This window comes from Homalodisca vitripennis, chromosome 3 (assembly GCF_021130785.1).
Source record: "Homalodisca vitripennis isolate AUS2020 chromosome 3, UT_GWSS_2.1, whole genome shotgun sequence".
Taxonomy (NCBI): Eukaryota; Metazoa; Arthropoda; class Insecta; order Hemiptera; family Cicadellidae; genus Homalodisca; species Homalodisca vitripennis.
Genome location: NC_060209.1, coordinates 20,746,711 through 20,762,123, shown reverse-complemented (window position 1 = coordinate 20,762,123; position 15,413 = coordinate 20,746,711).

Here is a 15,413-nt window from a genome sequence, read left to right as displayed (position 1 = left end):
AATCTAAAGCTAAGATCATTAAGCATTTCTAGTTATTAGACTGTTATCTTATCGAATCACAGTTCATATCGGGCTGATACTGAAGGACAACCCTTGAGACAATAACTATCATATCACTGATAAAAATTCTACAGCCGACTTTTAAGGTGAACACATACTCAAATCGCAGTGAACTCTCATAATACTTGAATGGCTACATCACTCTCTGATATTTGAACACCATTTCCAAAGATCGCAACAAAATTAAGACTCAGGACAATAGTATCTGGACAATAGAGATTAGTAAACTTGGAAACCAAACACAAAAGTTCTGTTTTTCAGCTTTGTTCACTTTACGTTTTACTGTTGTGCTCTTGTACAGCCCATGTAAAGAATCACAAGCATTTTTTAATAATTCCTCTTCCCTTACAGTACTGTGCAAAATCGCTTCTGCTGAAACTTTTAAGATAGTACAGAATGATCATGTAAAATTTCCATTTACCCATCTTGCAGGATATCCAATGAGAGAGATTATCACCTAAAGTCCCAGAAATCATCCTTGCAGGTAACATCATCCTTAAAAGACCTTTTGCCCTAAACAGTTTGGGATAGGCCTAAAATCAAAATGGATATATGTGTGCTTTTGTTAGAAGGTTTTTGAGTGTTCATGCAGTGAGTGTGGGGTTTTTAATTCAATTTAAGCACTGACACAGGTACCTACTGTTTATATGCAAGAAACAAGCTTTTGTTATTTTTGACAACATAAATACAATATGCACATGTAGACAAACACATTTTGAAGCAGAAGAATTCTAACATGAGATTTTAATTTGATTTTCACTAATGTGTTTATATATAGTTAACCAAACTATGATATATATAGTTTCAGATTAATAGTAAGTTATGGAACCATTCATAACTTTTATCATTCAATAGAGTCTCCACACTTTTCAATCTCTTTACGTTTATTTAATATTATTGTATATTACGAGTTATCCGTGGCTTCACACAAAATTATGTATTTTGTAATTATATGTCCAACGCCAATGTTGAGTTTGCCGTGTTACCACGATCAAGAAATATGTAAAAAAGTGTATATTTATGGTCAATGTAATTTACTCTATCTTAGTATTTTTTGTTCCATATTTTATAACAATGTTTAACTTCATAGTAAAAGTTATATAATAACTTTGTCTTTCATATCTAACACTAAATATCTGCTAAAAATATACAGTAAAAGTACATTAACAATGACACTATTTACGTGTTTGTTTCTATATAAAATGAAAAATATTTTGGAACATTTAAGAGCTGGAATTGGTACATTTGTTCAAAAGAACAGTCCAGCGAATTTTCATTCAGCATAGTTCTTCCTGACTGCTTCAAAGGGAGTCAAACTCTGATCATCTTATTTTAGGACCTAATCTAAGGTAGATGAGGACTTACCTAATCGCTGAAATCTAAAAACAGCTTGAAAACTAATGGTTCTCCATGGAGAATTTATACACTATAAATGCAAACAAATTTAAAATAGTGGATTAACTAATTCAACATAAGATTGTCATGTCACAAAACAATCTTTACAGAGAATAGTTCATTACATTTGACAGGCTCTTTCAATTAACCCTTTAAGGAGTGTGTGTAAACTCTACATAATGAGTAAGGACATCATATAACGTATATTCTTATAATGGCCGAAAGGAGTACGGACGTCATATGACATTTAGCCTCTGAATTTTTGTATTATCGTAAATGCATTGCTATTACTGATTGCCTTTAAGTATATTTGTCTGTAAAGTGGTTCAATCTATCGGCAACATACTTAACTTCCATGTTTGTGCTCGGATTCACTTGTAATCTGATTTTACCACCAGATCGCAGTAGACACCCGGTAGAAGCCCCTGACTCTAGGTCGCGTTCGCGCGTGCATCGCTTTGCTGTCAGAATATGCCGCCACATTATACTAGCCATTCCTTGTATACTGCATACTGTGGCCATATTTATCTTGTGATAGTGACATATTTGTTGACCAACCATTTAGTTTGTTACTGTTGTCCAATAGCAACCAATATTGATTGAGTCTGCCGTAGTGAGGAAGACATTTGATTTTGAAAAAGTAATGAAATATTGACTTGTAGAACACTTAGTCCTTTTTCATTAAGCTTTAAAATGTAAATAAACATTTTTTAAGAGATTTTAAAGATTTTAGTTTTTACTCCTTTTGGTAATTGTTTCGATTTCATCCATTATTCATTTGAGCCTATCAAAAGAAGACATCATACGACGTCCATACTCCTTAAAGGGTTAATATTTCACAAATTTAGAGACCAAGATGGAATTTGTTGTTACTTTAGACCAGTGGAGCGTAGCTCGGAGGGATTTTCGAAATAAGAATAGGCTAAGTTTTGATTTAGCTCATGGTGTTATTCATACCATAAGGACCATAAGATTGTCCTTGTAAAATTGCCCCAGACCCAGAGATGGTGTTTCCAAATTCGGAGGTAAAAAAAATGTTTAGCTATAGGTTAAGTCCGGAGATTATTTTTGCCAGGGAGTTCAATTAAAAGTGACTAAAAAAAAGTGGTTGTAATTAAGGAAGTTGAAAAGAGCGGGGATAGCGCATGCAGAGGTCGGGTTTACCAGGTTCAAACCAAAACAGAGGACTTAATTAAATAAATAAATGCAATGAAATTACAAAATACATTAACATATTAGATTAAATATTTCTACTTCAAATTGCCTTAGCATTTGTTGATAGGTATTGATTTCATGGGTGATCAAAGTATAATCCAAAAGATTATATTTGTTAAATTTTGAAGTATATGTCTCATAGAAAATTATAGTTAAAGACCACAAAGGATATCAGTTAAAAAAAACATTGAAATACTACCATATACTGTTACAGATTTTGAGTTTAAGTCCATTTTGTAGCTGAACCATTAGAGATGCAACAAAAAGTAACTGAACCTATTTTTGTAGAAAATTTCTATAGTAAAGTTAAGCCTCACTGTATGTATGTACCAATGCTGTATAAAAACATTTTGACAAATGGGAATAGTGATTTATCCTTTTTATACATTCTGAATTTGTGGTATTCGTACACCTCTCTGCCCATACCTATTTTGTTTTTTTTTTTTTTTTTTTTTTTTTTTTTTTTTTTTTTTTTTTTTTTTTTACTAATTCAACTAAAATTTATAATAATTTTATTGTTAGGAGTTTAAAATTGTTAATTCCCTATTTTCCGACTTTTACCAGTGGTTACATGGCAAAAACCAGCTGCGTGCCAAATTTCACGCTTCTAGCCCTTAGAAGTGGGTTAAAATTTATATATGTGAGTGAGTTACACATGGGGCTGTATATTATATAGATAGGGCGGACGAACTTTTACTCTAATCTGAAGTTTAGTGGCAATTATAGCCTAATCACAAGATACACAGATAGAGCCCTAAGGGCCTTTTTTGTCTTTTATACACACGTCGTCAAGATGAAGCACAATACAATTCAATCATTTTATTCAATAAAAAACAAAATCGTTGTATTATAAATATTAAAATACATAATAATCTTATTTATATTGTTGCTAATGTAGAACCAGATGTATCAACATGAGCATTGTTAATAAATTTATTGTAGCATAGTAAAATGGGTAGGTACATTGTTTATAAGATAATCAACTAATAATAATACTGATCATATGCATGCTGGAATTGGAGTGTCAATTATATATTATACCTAGTATCAAGGAGAAGAAGGCCTGATATGCTTAAGTGTTATATTCCACAATTCACTTTCTGTATATATAAATAATAACTAAAATCTAAATTTGAAAAGCTTTGATCGTGTTTGGTCTCTCGATTCCATGTGCTGGGAAATACTTGTGCTACATTTTTAAAGGTTGTACTATCTAGTTGACTTTTAGAACCATTTCCCTTGGGTTATCATATGATAATGTGGAGAAAATTGTTTCAGCTGACAAAACCATGGTAGGGGATATACCAAATTTTACTATCTCTATCAACATTAGCAATTAACATATTGATATCAATTAAATGATATCACCTTATTTGATGATAGCTAGATTAATCACATTTATTAATTTCATCTGAAATGGCCAAATTCTCTTATATTGGAAACAAACCAGTACTAGAGTCAAGACATGACAGATAGTGCCAAGTGTACTTGTTTGTAGACCCTATTGTATCAATGAAGAATATTAATTTACAGAACTTGTGACAAAAATACAATTTATATAATTTACATATTAATTGTTTTTAATTAACTACTGGTAGTTTACTCCTTTCTTTAGTGCATTGAGCGCCCAAAGAAAACTTTCCTTTCCTCTTACAGACGTAAATTAAGAAAGCTATCCTCAAGGACAAGGAACATGGCTCCAAGTGTCTTATTTTTATTTCAAGAAATAAAGAGAACCTTAAAGGGCTGTTGCTTTGCAAGCATAGATGACATTAAAAGTGCATCACTAAAAGAGCTACAGGTTATCCCAAGGATTTTATTATCATTATATTATACTATCCAAGTTTTTAATAAACACAGTTAAAAGTGTAACTATCACAACTTGAGATACAAATCACTATGAGCAAATGTGCAAGTCACTGTTTTGTTTTATCTTACCTCCACTCCATATTCCAGTGATAATATAAGAATTACTAGATAACTCTGAGATTTTGTTATATTTAAAACAACAAAAACACATATATACACGAGGAGATCTTGCCCACCTCAAACTGCTATATATATATATATATATATATATATAAATAGTTCTTCCGGTTCAGTCAGAAGAAGCAGGTACATTTTGTGACAAACTGAAATATTATTAAATTATTCTCATGGCATTTACATGTATTCAATATCAAGAAAACCATATCAAAACATTCTTTATAACAAAATGTTTAGGAAATATAAGGATTCCAGAACACTTTTTATTCTCCAGCTTTATAGAACGAAGTAGAGAAGTATTTTAATGTTTGGGTGGCCACCATATTGAAATGAAATTGCTTACCAAGATGGCCTATGGACTTAGCCGATATATTTATAAGATTTGTCTACCAAGTTTCAAATTGTATGGGATTATTTTGGGATAGTTCATTTCCTTAAGCCGTGTACTTTTAAACAGAGTGTAGTTATGGGTTCTGAAGGCCATGTTTGGTGAAGTTATACAGAAAATGTTGGTGCTACCACAACAATTTATAGCAATACCCTAAAAAAACAATGTTTCACCATCAAGGTCAAGACAAATTCTATGTGTTTTAGTCTTATACTTATGGAGAGCTAATGGCTGCATGGTCTAAGGTATCGGACATTTAGTCTGAGTTAAAGAGATACTACAGATTCAAATCCTGCTTGGAACACTGTATTTATTATCAGTTATGTACTGACTGACTCTCTCTCTCTCTTACCTGATAAGTTCCCTGTGCAAATCTTAATTTTTTGGGCAATGGGGAATCGGTCTCTTCCTACAAAATAAATATTTCGTCCTTAAGCACATACATGCAATGATCACCATCAACTCGTATTAAAATGTTAGAAACTTAGATTAAAATACAATATTCCTTACTACAACTAAAATTAACGTTGATAATGGCAGATGGGTGTCTTGATTCAGTTAAGTTGATTATCAATAGTCATAAAAGGATTACACAGGTTTAGAACATTTGGGTAGTTGAACTAAAAGCCAAAAACATACTACTTGGTCAGTATCTTTGACTCAAAACAGGATATAATTAATTTGTTTTCCAGTGATCTCAGATTTTCATTCATGTTTGTGGTTAGGTATTGATGTAAGTGAGATCTTGATATTAGCCACACTTTAGTCATCAGTGGATACAATTATAAAATGTACATGTTCAAGGATTCATCAGATTATATACGTAAAGATTATATTAGTCACATTTACCAAAGGTTTCTTGTACTCAAAGCAAATACTGGAAGACGTTAAGATATATTTATAGTCTGAATTTCAAGGTGTCCTCAATTAACTCATCACAGTGAATCAGTATCAAATTAAGTGCTAGTGATTGCTGAATGTTATCTGTTATGGTTACAGTTACACTATCGATACTGGTAAAATCTGTTAATTAACTCATCACGGTGAATCAGTATCATGTTAAGTGCCAGTGATCCCTAAATGTTGTCTGTTATGGTTACAGTTACATTATCGATACTGGCAAAATCTGTTAATTAGCTCATTATAATGAATAAGAATCATGATAAGTGCCAGTGATCCCTGAATGTTATCTGTTATGGTTACAGTTACATTATCGATACTGGTAAAATCTGTTAATTAGCTCATTATAATGAATAAGAATCATTTTAAGTGCCAGTGATCCCTAAATGTTGTCTGTTATGGTTACAGTTACATTATCGATACTGGTAAAATTTGTTAATTAGCTCATTATAATGAATAAGAATCATGTTAAGTGCCAGTGATCCCTAAATGTTGTCTGTTATGGTTACAGTTACATTATCAATACTGGTAAAATCTGTTACCTGTAAGACTACTAAGTCTTATACATTTTTCATTAAATATCTATGATTTATTGATCCATATATGTCCTCAAGGTCTTTAGATGAGCTAACACAATCTGATAATGAGTTGCACTGTCAAGGTTTGCCCAATTGTCTGGTTTTCCTAAGATGATAACTACATCTGATATCAAAGTTTATACAATTTTGTCGTCATATTGCAATACTTTAGCTAGAAAGGACTTAGTTCTCTTTATTATTACTTGACAATAATGATGTCAAATACAATTTTGTCAGTGACAATATATAATAGGCCCCAGAATGTTTAAGCTCTATTACAACTGTAAAACTTACTTTGCCCAAAATTCTCTTCCAGATGTTATCAAAATTCATTAACCCACTCCATTTGGGTGTTGCCGCTGGAACGACATCACTGAATTTTACTTTCACTTGAATGTTTAAGCTCCTGTGACATCATGTATGTCTGACAATACTGCTTTATTATAGTATGAAATTATGGCTCTAATTAACTAGTTATAAAGACCTGCTACAGTTGTTTCAAGCTTGACATAATAAACAGTCATATAAAAAAATATATATTTCCAGTTGTAAAGTTGTGTAAAACTTTGGTATATCGCTGAGGAGCTCTGTGAATCTTGAATGTTATGCAGTGTTTTCTGTTGGTGATCCGTATTAGTACTTAATTTTTTTTCGATAATTTGAGTTCATTTTAAATTACCACTAAGTACAAGTCACATACACTACTATTACATGCCTACTTCTAAAGAGAGTATGTCAGCTATATTCTGTGTAGGCTTCATAAAAAAATGATCTAAAATTCTAGGACAATCAATTTTAAATGCTCTCTTAAAATTGCTTTCCATACTCTATTACATTTTGGCAGTCTTAAGTAGTTTATGTGCTGTTAACAATTTTGTAATTTAAATAAACCCAAAAACTCTGGGAAAGAAGGAGTAAAACAAGAGCCAACGGAAAGGAGAGTTAAGGGAAATTCCCTCCAGAACCATAACAGGCAAAACAAGAACTAAAAAAAGGAAATTCTCTGCTGGGTTTTTTGGATCATCTAAAATTTGTATTAACTATTTAGTAATCCATAAACCCCAGACCCTCCGGTATAAGGAGCACAATTTTTTGAGTGCCTAGGGCACTAGAGAGGTTAAAAACGGCCTTGTTAGAGTTTATCTATTAATAGTAAAGGCCTGGTTGGGACTCCTATCAAGCTTAATAATGGAAAGAAATAACATTGCTAGGTCTTTTGGCAGTTGCAGTTGTTGTGGAAATGAAGTGTATAGAACAACAGTGATCTCAACTTTTCCAATGTTACTTTACCAAACATGACAAAACTATGATAAAGATTAGAAAGAAAAAAGAAAGCAACATTTTTTAAGCAATGATGGATGCCACCTACCATGAAGGACATCTAGAAAATAATGACTCTTTTTCCTAAGGTTAACATGTTGTAACTCCCTTTGAATTTCTTAAGTTTGTCCCAAGGGACAAGACACAAAACACTGTAATTAGCTGGCCTTTAAGGTACATTCTGGATTTAAGTAGTTGAGTTTAGTTTCCTTCACTGGCTGAGAACATGCTCGAAGAAAGAGCAAGCTCTTGATCTTCATCTGAGTACATTCTCAGCCAGTGTAGGAGACTAAACTCAACTACTAAAATTTTTCTGTCTACAAAGATCTTGATAGACATCACAACATGTTCTATCTGGATTAAAGGTTAGCCCTTTTGCTAATGCCATTTTACATGATAAAGCTGATTTTCTTAACACAGCAATATTGTGAAAGCAATACTTGAAAGCACTGAGCTTCTTATAGAAATGCTGTATGACCAATGATGTGATGCTGATGGGTCAAGATCCAGCTGGCAGAACACGAGTCGTACTTCTTAGTAATGAAAGTAGTCCTAACAATCAAAAGATTTTCAGGGAAGCTACCACAGCTACGAACAATGCTGAATGGATTTTAACATGTATTAGAAAGCATCATGTCCAGTGGCAATTGGATGGACGGATCAACAGCTACAAGAAATTCTTCAGTTGGTATTGGGGAATACTAAGGCTCTTACATTGTGTGTATAATCTCTTGAAATAGTTAACAATAAAGTATCAAAAAATTCAAAACCTACTATTATTTCTATACATTTATCATCTAATAGAAACTACGATTTAAGAGAAAATGGACAGTAAAACAGCTAATTTGAACAGTGTAAAAACCGTATTTTCTATCCACGATCACATTTTACTATACAAGTTTTTCACTGGAGGAACACACATTTCTCATGTGTATGTGGTGTTTTAATGACTGCTATTTCAAAACACTCAACTACTGTGCTATTTCGACATAGGAATCCCCAGAATAAAAAGTAGGGGGAGGGATGCAAGCTATGGTCGTTTAGTTTGTACTAAACTCCTCCACCAGTCATTATGTGACTTATACAGGGTGTCCCATGAGTAAACTGGCAAACTTCTCAGGTGGTTTCCTCTCATCAAAATAATGAAAAAAGTTCATATAAACATATGTCCGGAAACATTTTGTTAGCAAACTACGGCTAGCAAAAGATTTCATCCGATCTTCTGGGAAAGGACAGAAATAAAGCAAAACTGGTGTTTTTATGGCGTAAAGTTAGGTGTTAAACTTATCGGATTCTATGTCAAATGAACTGAAAAATTGAATAAAATATGTCCTAGGCCTGTAAGACCACCCATATCCAAAATATCAGACAAAATATGCAAAATTTGGTCTCAAAACACATGCATTATTTACATTTAAAGTACACTCACTTTATTAAATGGGTAATAAACATACAAACTTTTTAACCAAAACTTGTTGAGATTTTAATTCTCAAGAGAATGATGAAAATAGGCCAACAATAAACAAACACAAAGTTTAAAAAATTAAGGTTTAATTATCAACACGTACGAGAAATAGGACAAAAAATGCAATATCTGTTTAATAAATGAATGTTTCTTCTGATTCTAACATTTATGTAACTTTTAAGAATAATTGTACAATATGTACAGAACATGTACGTATATTAATAAATCAGATAATAAATAATAGCAATTAAGTGGTGTAAAAACCATTTGTTTAAATTATTTTTGGTGTTGATTTGAATTAGTGCTAAATCCTAGTAAATAATGTGCGGTTTGTGTATAAAAAGCAAAATTGTGTAAAATTTTACTGAGCTAATGTCACACCAGCATCATCGATCTTCTTGTAGCCATATACTAATAAATCAATACAAGGGAGTATTAAAGGATCCGACAAAAGTTTTAAAAACGAATAGAGCAAAGTAACCTCATTATATGTATTTCAGATGTGACTCTGTCCATATATGAAGGTATATGGACAGAGGAATTTTATACTGAACCATTATTATCCCAAAAAATTGACAGATTTTCTTGATAAACATTACAGAATTATTGCTTGGTTTTAAGTGTAGGGTTATTTATCTACCTGAAGAAGAAATCAGATTGTAGGTATCGAAATGTAGTGTTCCTGTATTTAGCTTAGAAATAAGGTTTTAAGTGTTAGAAGTTTAAAATTGTTCTTGAGAGCTAAAATCAAGATGGCCGTAAACCTCACTGTATCTCTGAAATTCTATTCACATATTGAATTTTTTGCATGTGTATTGTAACTTTTCTCTGCGTTTTAAAAATCAGTACCAATATATATTGCTTTTGACGTCAACAGGTTCAGAAAAACACTAATACAGTTAGTAGAGGAAGACCGCACATACCATCCCGACCCACCCAACTACATGTCTGCGCAGGCAATCCCTTCACAGTTCCCGGACAGACACTTCTGCGCAGTCTGCGGGTTCCCCAGCAACTACACTTGTATTGGTGCTCGCTATTGTATTGTACTAACTCGCTACCAACTGTATGTGTATTACCTTAACAGAAATACACATTCGTCCAATAATTTTAAATTACTGTAGGAAGCCTTTCAAAATCAAAGATGCCATTATGAGGTGTGAATTTGTAAAATTTAAGCAATATAAATATTCTTACAATTTAACCTGTTGAGGAGTAGCTGAATCTGTTTCCAAAAGAGTACTGACTGTTATTGCCGTTTGATTCCAACACAGTAATGATGACTGTAACCTTCTTCTGTTTATATAATCAAAGAAACGAAACTGCTTATGAGTGCACCAATTATAAATTAGCATGTTTAAAAAATTATAATGCTTCCAAAAAAGTCTAAAAAAATGTACAATTTAACGCCTGGATGCTGCAAATAAGGCATTATTTTTAGTCTTTTGTAACATTTAATACATTTTGAATGAATACAACTATTAAGAGTTCTTTACTTTTTGGAGTCCAATAATGATAATTTTGCTTACTCTAATAGACCTAGGTAGGTTGACGATTATAGCTGTCAGTACTCCTCAACAGTTTAAAAAAACTTATTAGCTAAATAAAACTTTGCACAATATCTGTATCAATAAAAGTACAATAAATATGAATAAAAAAGTTTGAATCAAAAAGAATTGTGTAATATTGTTTAAAAGAAAGGTGAATTTTTAATCTGACCAAGATCATTGCTTGATACTTTCTTAATGTTTTTTAAAAATTTATATAAGGATGTGATTGGATTCTAACGCATGTTTGGCAATAGCTGAATTTTCAGTTTGCCCGTATTTATAACTTCTTTCATGTTCTTTAAATCTTATTTAATTCCTTTAGTCTGACCAATATAAATTTTCTGTCTTTCACAGTTAATTTTGTAAATTCCACTTTTATTTTCCTCTAAAATTTTGTCTTTCAGGTTACCAAGTAAATTACTTATCCTATTCATTGTGAAAAAGGTATGTTCAAGTCCACATCTTTTCTAAATACCTTTCTTATTTCTTTATAAAATGGACCATTATTCAAGGTTTGTTGAATACATAAAATTATTGGGCGATTGTGTATTTCTTTTACAATAGCTTTTTTCTGATAAGAAGAGCTCTTCATTCACAAACATGTGATATGGGTTACAAAGTGGTGCAAAACTGGTTAATGTGTTCAAGGCAGCATGGAAAATTGTTATGTCCACATCGAACTACGAAGTGGGAGGCCGTTATTGTGAATGTGATGATTTCATTAGGAGAATGAAAGAGAACATTCAAGTTTCAACAACTGTTATGGATAAGATTGTAACCGACCACTTAGGTTATTACTAGCTGTGTTCCACCAAATATGCTCTAGGGCTAATTGAATAGTACAGTTCATTGACCTTCCATACAGCCTAGACCTAGAACTCTCTGACTATTTCTCATCCCTGTACTCAAACACTTTGAATGTTATGATGATGCACAAAACAAAGTGAAGATATGGATGTCTTCATTGGCAGAATGTTTCTTTACGGAAGGGTTAGATAACCTGGTCACCCACTATAACGTGTGTCTGAACAATAGTGGAAACTATGTTGAAAAATAGTACAAGATATTTACTGTGAAACGTTTGCCTACAGGGATCACAGAATACTAAAAAAATACGAAGCGTGTTCAAAAAGTAAGTACCATCATAAAAAAAAACAAACAATAAAATTTTTTTACACAATTGTATTTCCACATGAAAGCTAAAACTTTAAATTATATTTCGACTTAGTTTCCACCGATTTTCAAACACTTGTCATAGCAGGTGATTAATTTGTCTATTACCCCTTTGTAAAAGGTTCCCGCCAACAAATGTAGCCACAACTCCACGGCAGTATTCATTTCATCGTCGGTTTCAGAGCGTTGGCCGCCTAGCTCGCGCTTCATGTGCAGGAAGAAGTGGTAGTCAGATGGTGCCAAGTCCAGACTGTAAAGAGTAATCGAACTGCTCCCAACGAAATTGTTGAACCAACGTTTGAGTGTCACCAGTGGTATGGGGCTAAGCATTATCATGGAGCAACACAATTCCGTTACTGAGCATTCCTCTCTGTTTTTTTTTTTAATTGCCTGCTTTGGTTTTCTTAAGGTTTTGCAATACATGGCCGCATTAAGGGTTTCACCTCTTGAGAGAAAATCAATCAGCAAAACACCTTTCTGATCCCAAAAGACAGTGCACACAATTTTTGTTTGCAGACATTGTCATCTTGAATTTTTATTTCCTCGGAGACTGCACGTGTTGCCACTCCATTGACTGCTGTTAGATTCTGGTGTGACATGACGGACCCAAGTTTCATCACACAATTTTGTTTAAAAAATCCTCACCATCATCACTGTACTGTATAAGAAAAGTCAAAGTACTTCCGAGTCTCTTGGTTTTGTGCACGTCAGTGAGCATTTTTGGAACCCATCGGGAACACAGCTTGCGACGACCGTACCCCGTAACAATTTCATACAGAAAATTGTGTGAAATTTGTTGGCAATTGTCAGATAGCGTTATCATAGTGAAATATCTGTTCTCTTGGATTTTTTCGTCAACTGCCCTAACCAGATCATCGGTGACAAAAGAAGGCTGATCGCTCCGATTCTCATCATGCACATTTGTTCCATCGCCTTTGAACATTCTAGCCCACTTTCTCACCATTCCTACACTCGTCACGTCATCCCCGTAAACATTTCAAAGTTGACGATAAATTTCACCCGGGTTCACATTCCTTGCGTTCAAAAATCTAATTACAGAACGATTCTCACAATCGGCGGGATCACTAATTATCTTAAACATTTTAAATGTTCAGAGAAAAATGAAAACACAACATAGAACAACTAAAATGGCATGAGCTGATAGCCAGTGAACAGGGACGACTAGTGCGCATGCGCAGAACACCGATTGCAGCGCTACAGCGGCAGTAGAATGAAACCGTACTACATTCTGAACACGCCTCGTATTATTGTGATAAAACTTACCATGCATGTCTATGAACCTGGATTGATGATCGAATTAGAATTTAGAGATGTAATTTCATTAAACTGTGGCGTCACAAGTTGAGGATCATCAGTGGGTCAGCAATTACAACAGGCCATTGTCCCCACATGCTTACTTGGGGATGGGCATTAGAAGAGTGTTTACCCTTTCAAAAATTTTAGGTCTCAAATATGCATTGTAAATATTTAGTAAATTCATGCCTACAACAGGGTCATTTTCATTTTTGTATTACTCAGAATCATCTGTGTTATCAATGTTAATAGCTGCACAAGATTGTCACTAGCATAGTCATCAACTTCTTCAAGATCGTCTATAACTGACTGTGAGGGATGGAATAATCCATAAAAAAATGTATAATAAGATGAATAATGCACAAAACCAACAGATGACGATGATATGTCACAAGAATTACCATTGTTCATCACCGCACCATGAAAATACGTGCTAAGTAGCTGATACAATTTTTCATGTAAACCAAAATTTCTTTCCAGAATGCATTATATACAAATTTGCTATCATTAATTGTAACAAAACGAACCAGGCATTTAAAAATGTGCTTCCTAATATATTTCAACGACAAAAATAAAGATAGATAAAAAAAAAACGAAACTGAATCTCTTACAACCTGTTAGTTAATGGATGTTTGCCACCATGCAGATAACATTGCTGATTTACCTTATCTTACTTTACGTTGTTTACATTTTTTTCTTTTTTTTACATAGGAAAGATATCAGATAAATAATCCAAATTAACGTTATTTTCACTACATTCTTAATTAGGCTAATATTTACAAAATACCTATTATGAAATCAATTTATAATTATCGATTTCAATTTATTAAACTCTCAACCCCTTGAGAGCCATATTAAAATAGATAAATCCACAGAGTTTCAATTTAAATAAAAAATATAAGTTGAAAAACTTAATTTTAATTTTACAAATTTGTAAACCAATTAACATTTTTTGGGTCTGAGTTTACATTTAAAATGATTAATATTGTGGAAAAAACGAAATTTCAAAATGAGAAGTACTGTACATATTTTGTAAATAGAATCAAGTCAATGATTTACTAAAACAATTTAAATTGCCCGGAAAGATGAATGCTTTCTCCAGAAAGGGCACTGAGACACCTATTCTCACATGCGACTATTGACAGACTGAAAACATGTCAGTTGACATTATCACTTATGTGACAGATCACAGACACAGTTAAAGTGAATTACTGCCCTTTTGTCACACTCAAAACTGTTATGGGGCTAAATTTCTGTCCATATTCATTAAATTCTAGTTTAATTCTATAAATATTGATGGAATGTTTCAAAATATATTACAATTTTGCATGTTGTCCCTTGATGTTATTTTATACATCTACCAGAATACATGGCTCACCAAGGATCTCTTAATGTTCACTGTAAGCTTCTATCTCTGAACCATTAATTGTCATCAAAAACTAATGTAATAATATATAAATCTTATAACTTAAATTACCTAATAATGGTATAAATCACTTAGGAAGTTAATGAAAATGCTAAATTAGTAATTAAATCATTATATTCTTTTGTATGGTAGGGTACCGGAAAGTTTCTGAACTAAGGTCGTGCTGGATAGAGCTTATATTAAACTTTTTCCCCAGCAGATAAGCATCATTTGACTCCTTATAAGTACAGTGGGGCCATCATAATCACGGGTCACCCACTCTTTATTTCTTGTCTAAACAGATTTATAAGGTTCTTTAACTCTTTCTATGCATTCAGATTCAGATTCTTTATTGAACATATTCTTGAAGAATAGAGCAAAAGTCAAAATAATGTGTGTTATAAAAGTATGTAAAAGTGTTAGTGTTTGTAAAACTTAAGAAATTTTAGTTAAAGTACTTGTAATTTATTTAGTAGTTCGCTTAACCCTCTTAGTGATAGAAGCCGCTCTAGCGACGTTCATTTGTTTAATATGAATGATAGATGTCGATGCGTCGACGTTCAAACATGCCTTCGAAATCGTCATCGCTGCTCGGCTATCTTCGGTCGGCCGTTATTTACTGCATTGTGTACAGAAACGTCTTCTCTTTCCTCTAGATCTGTCT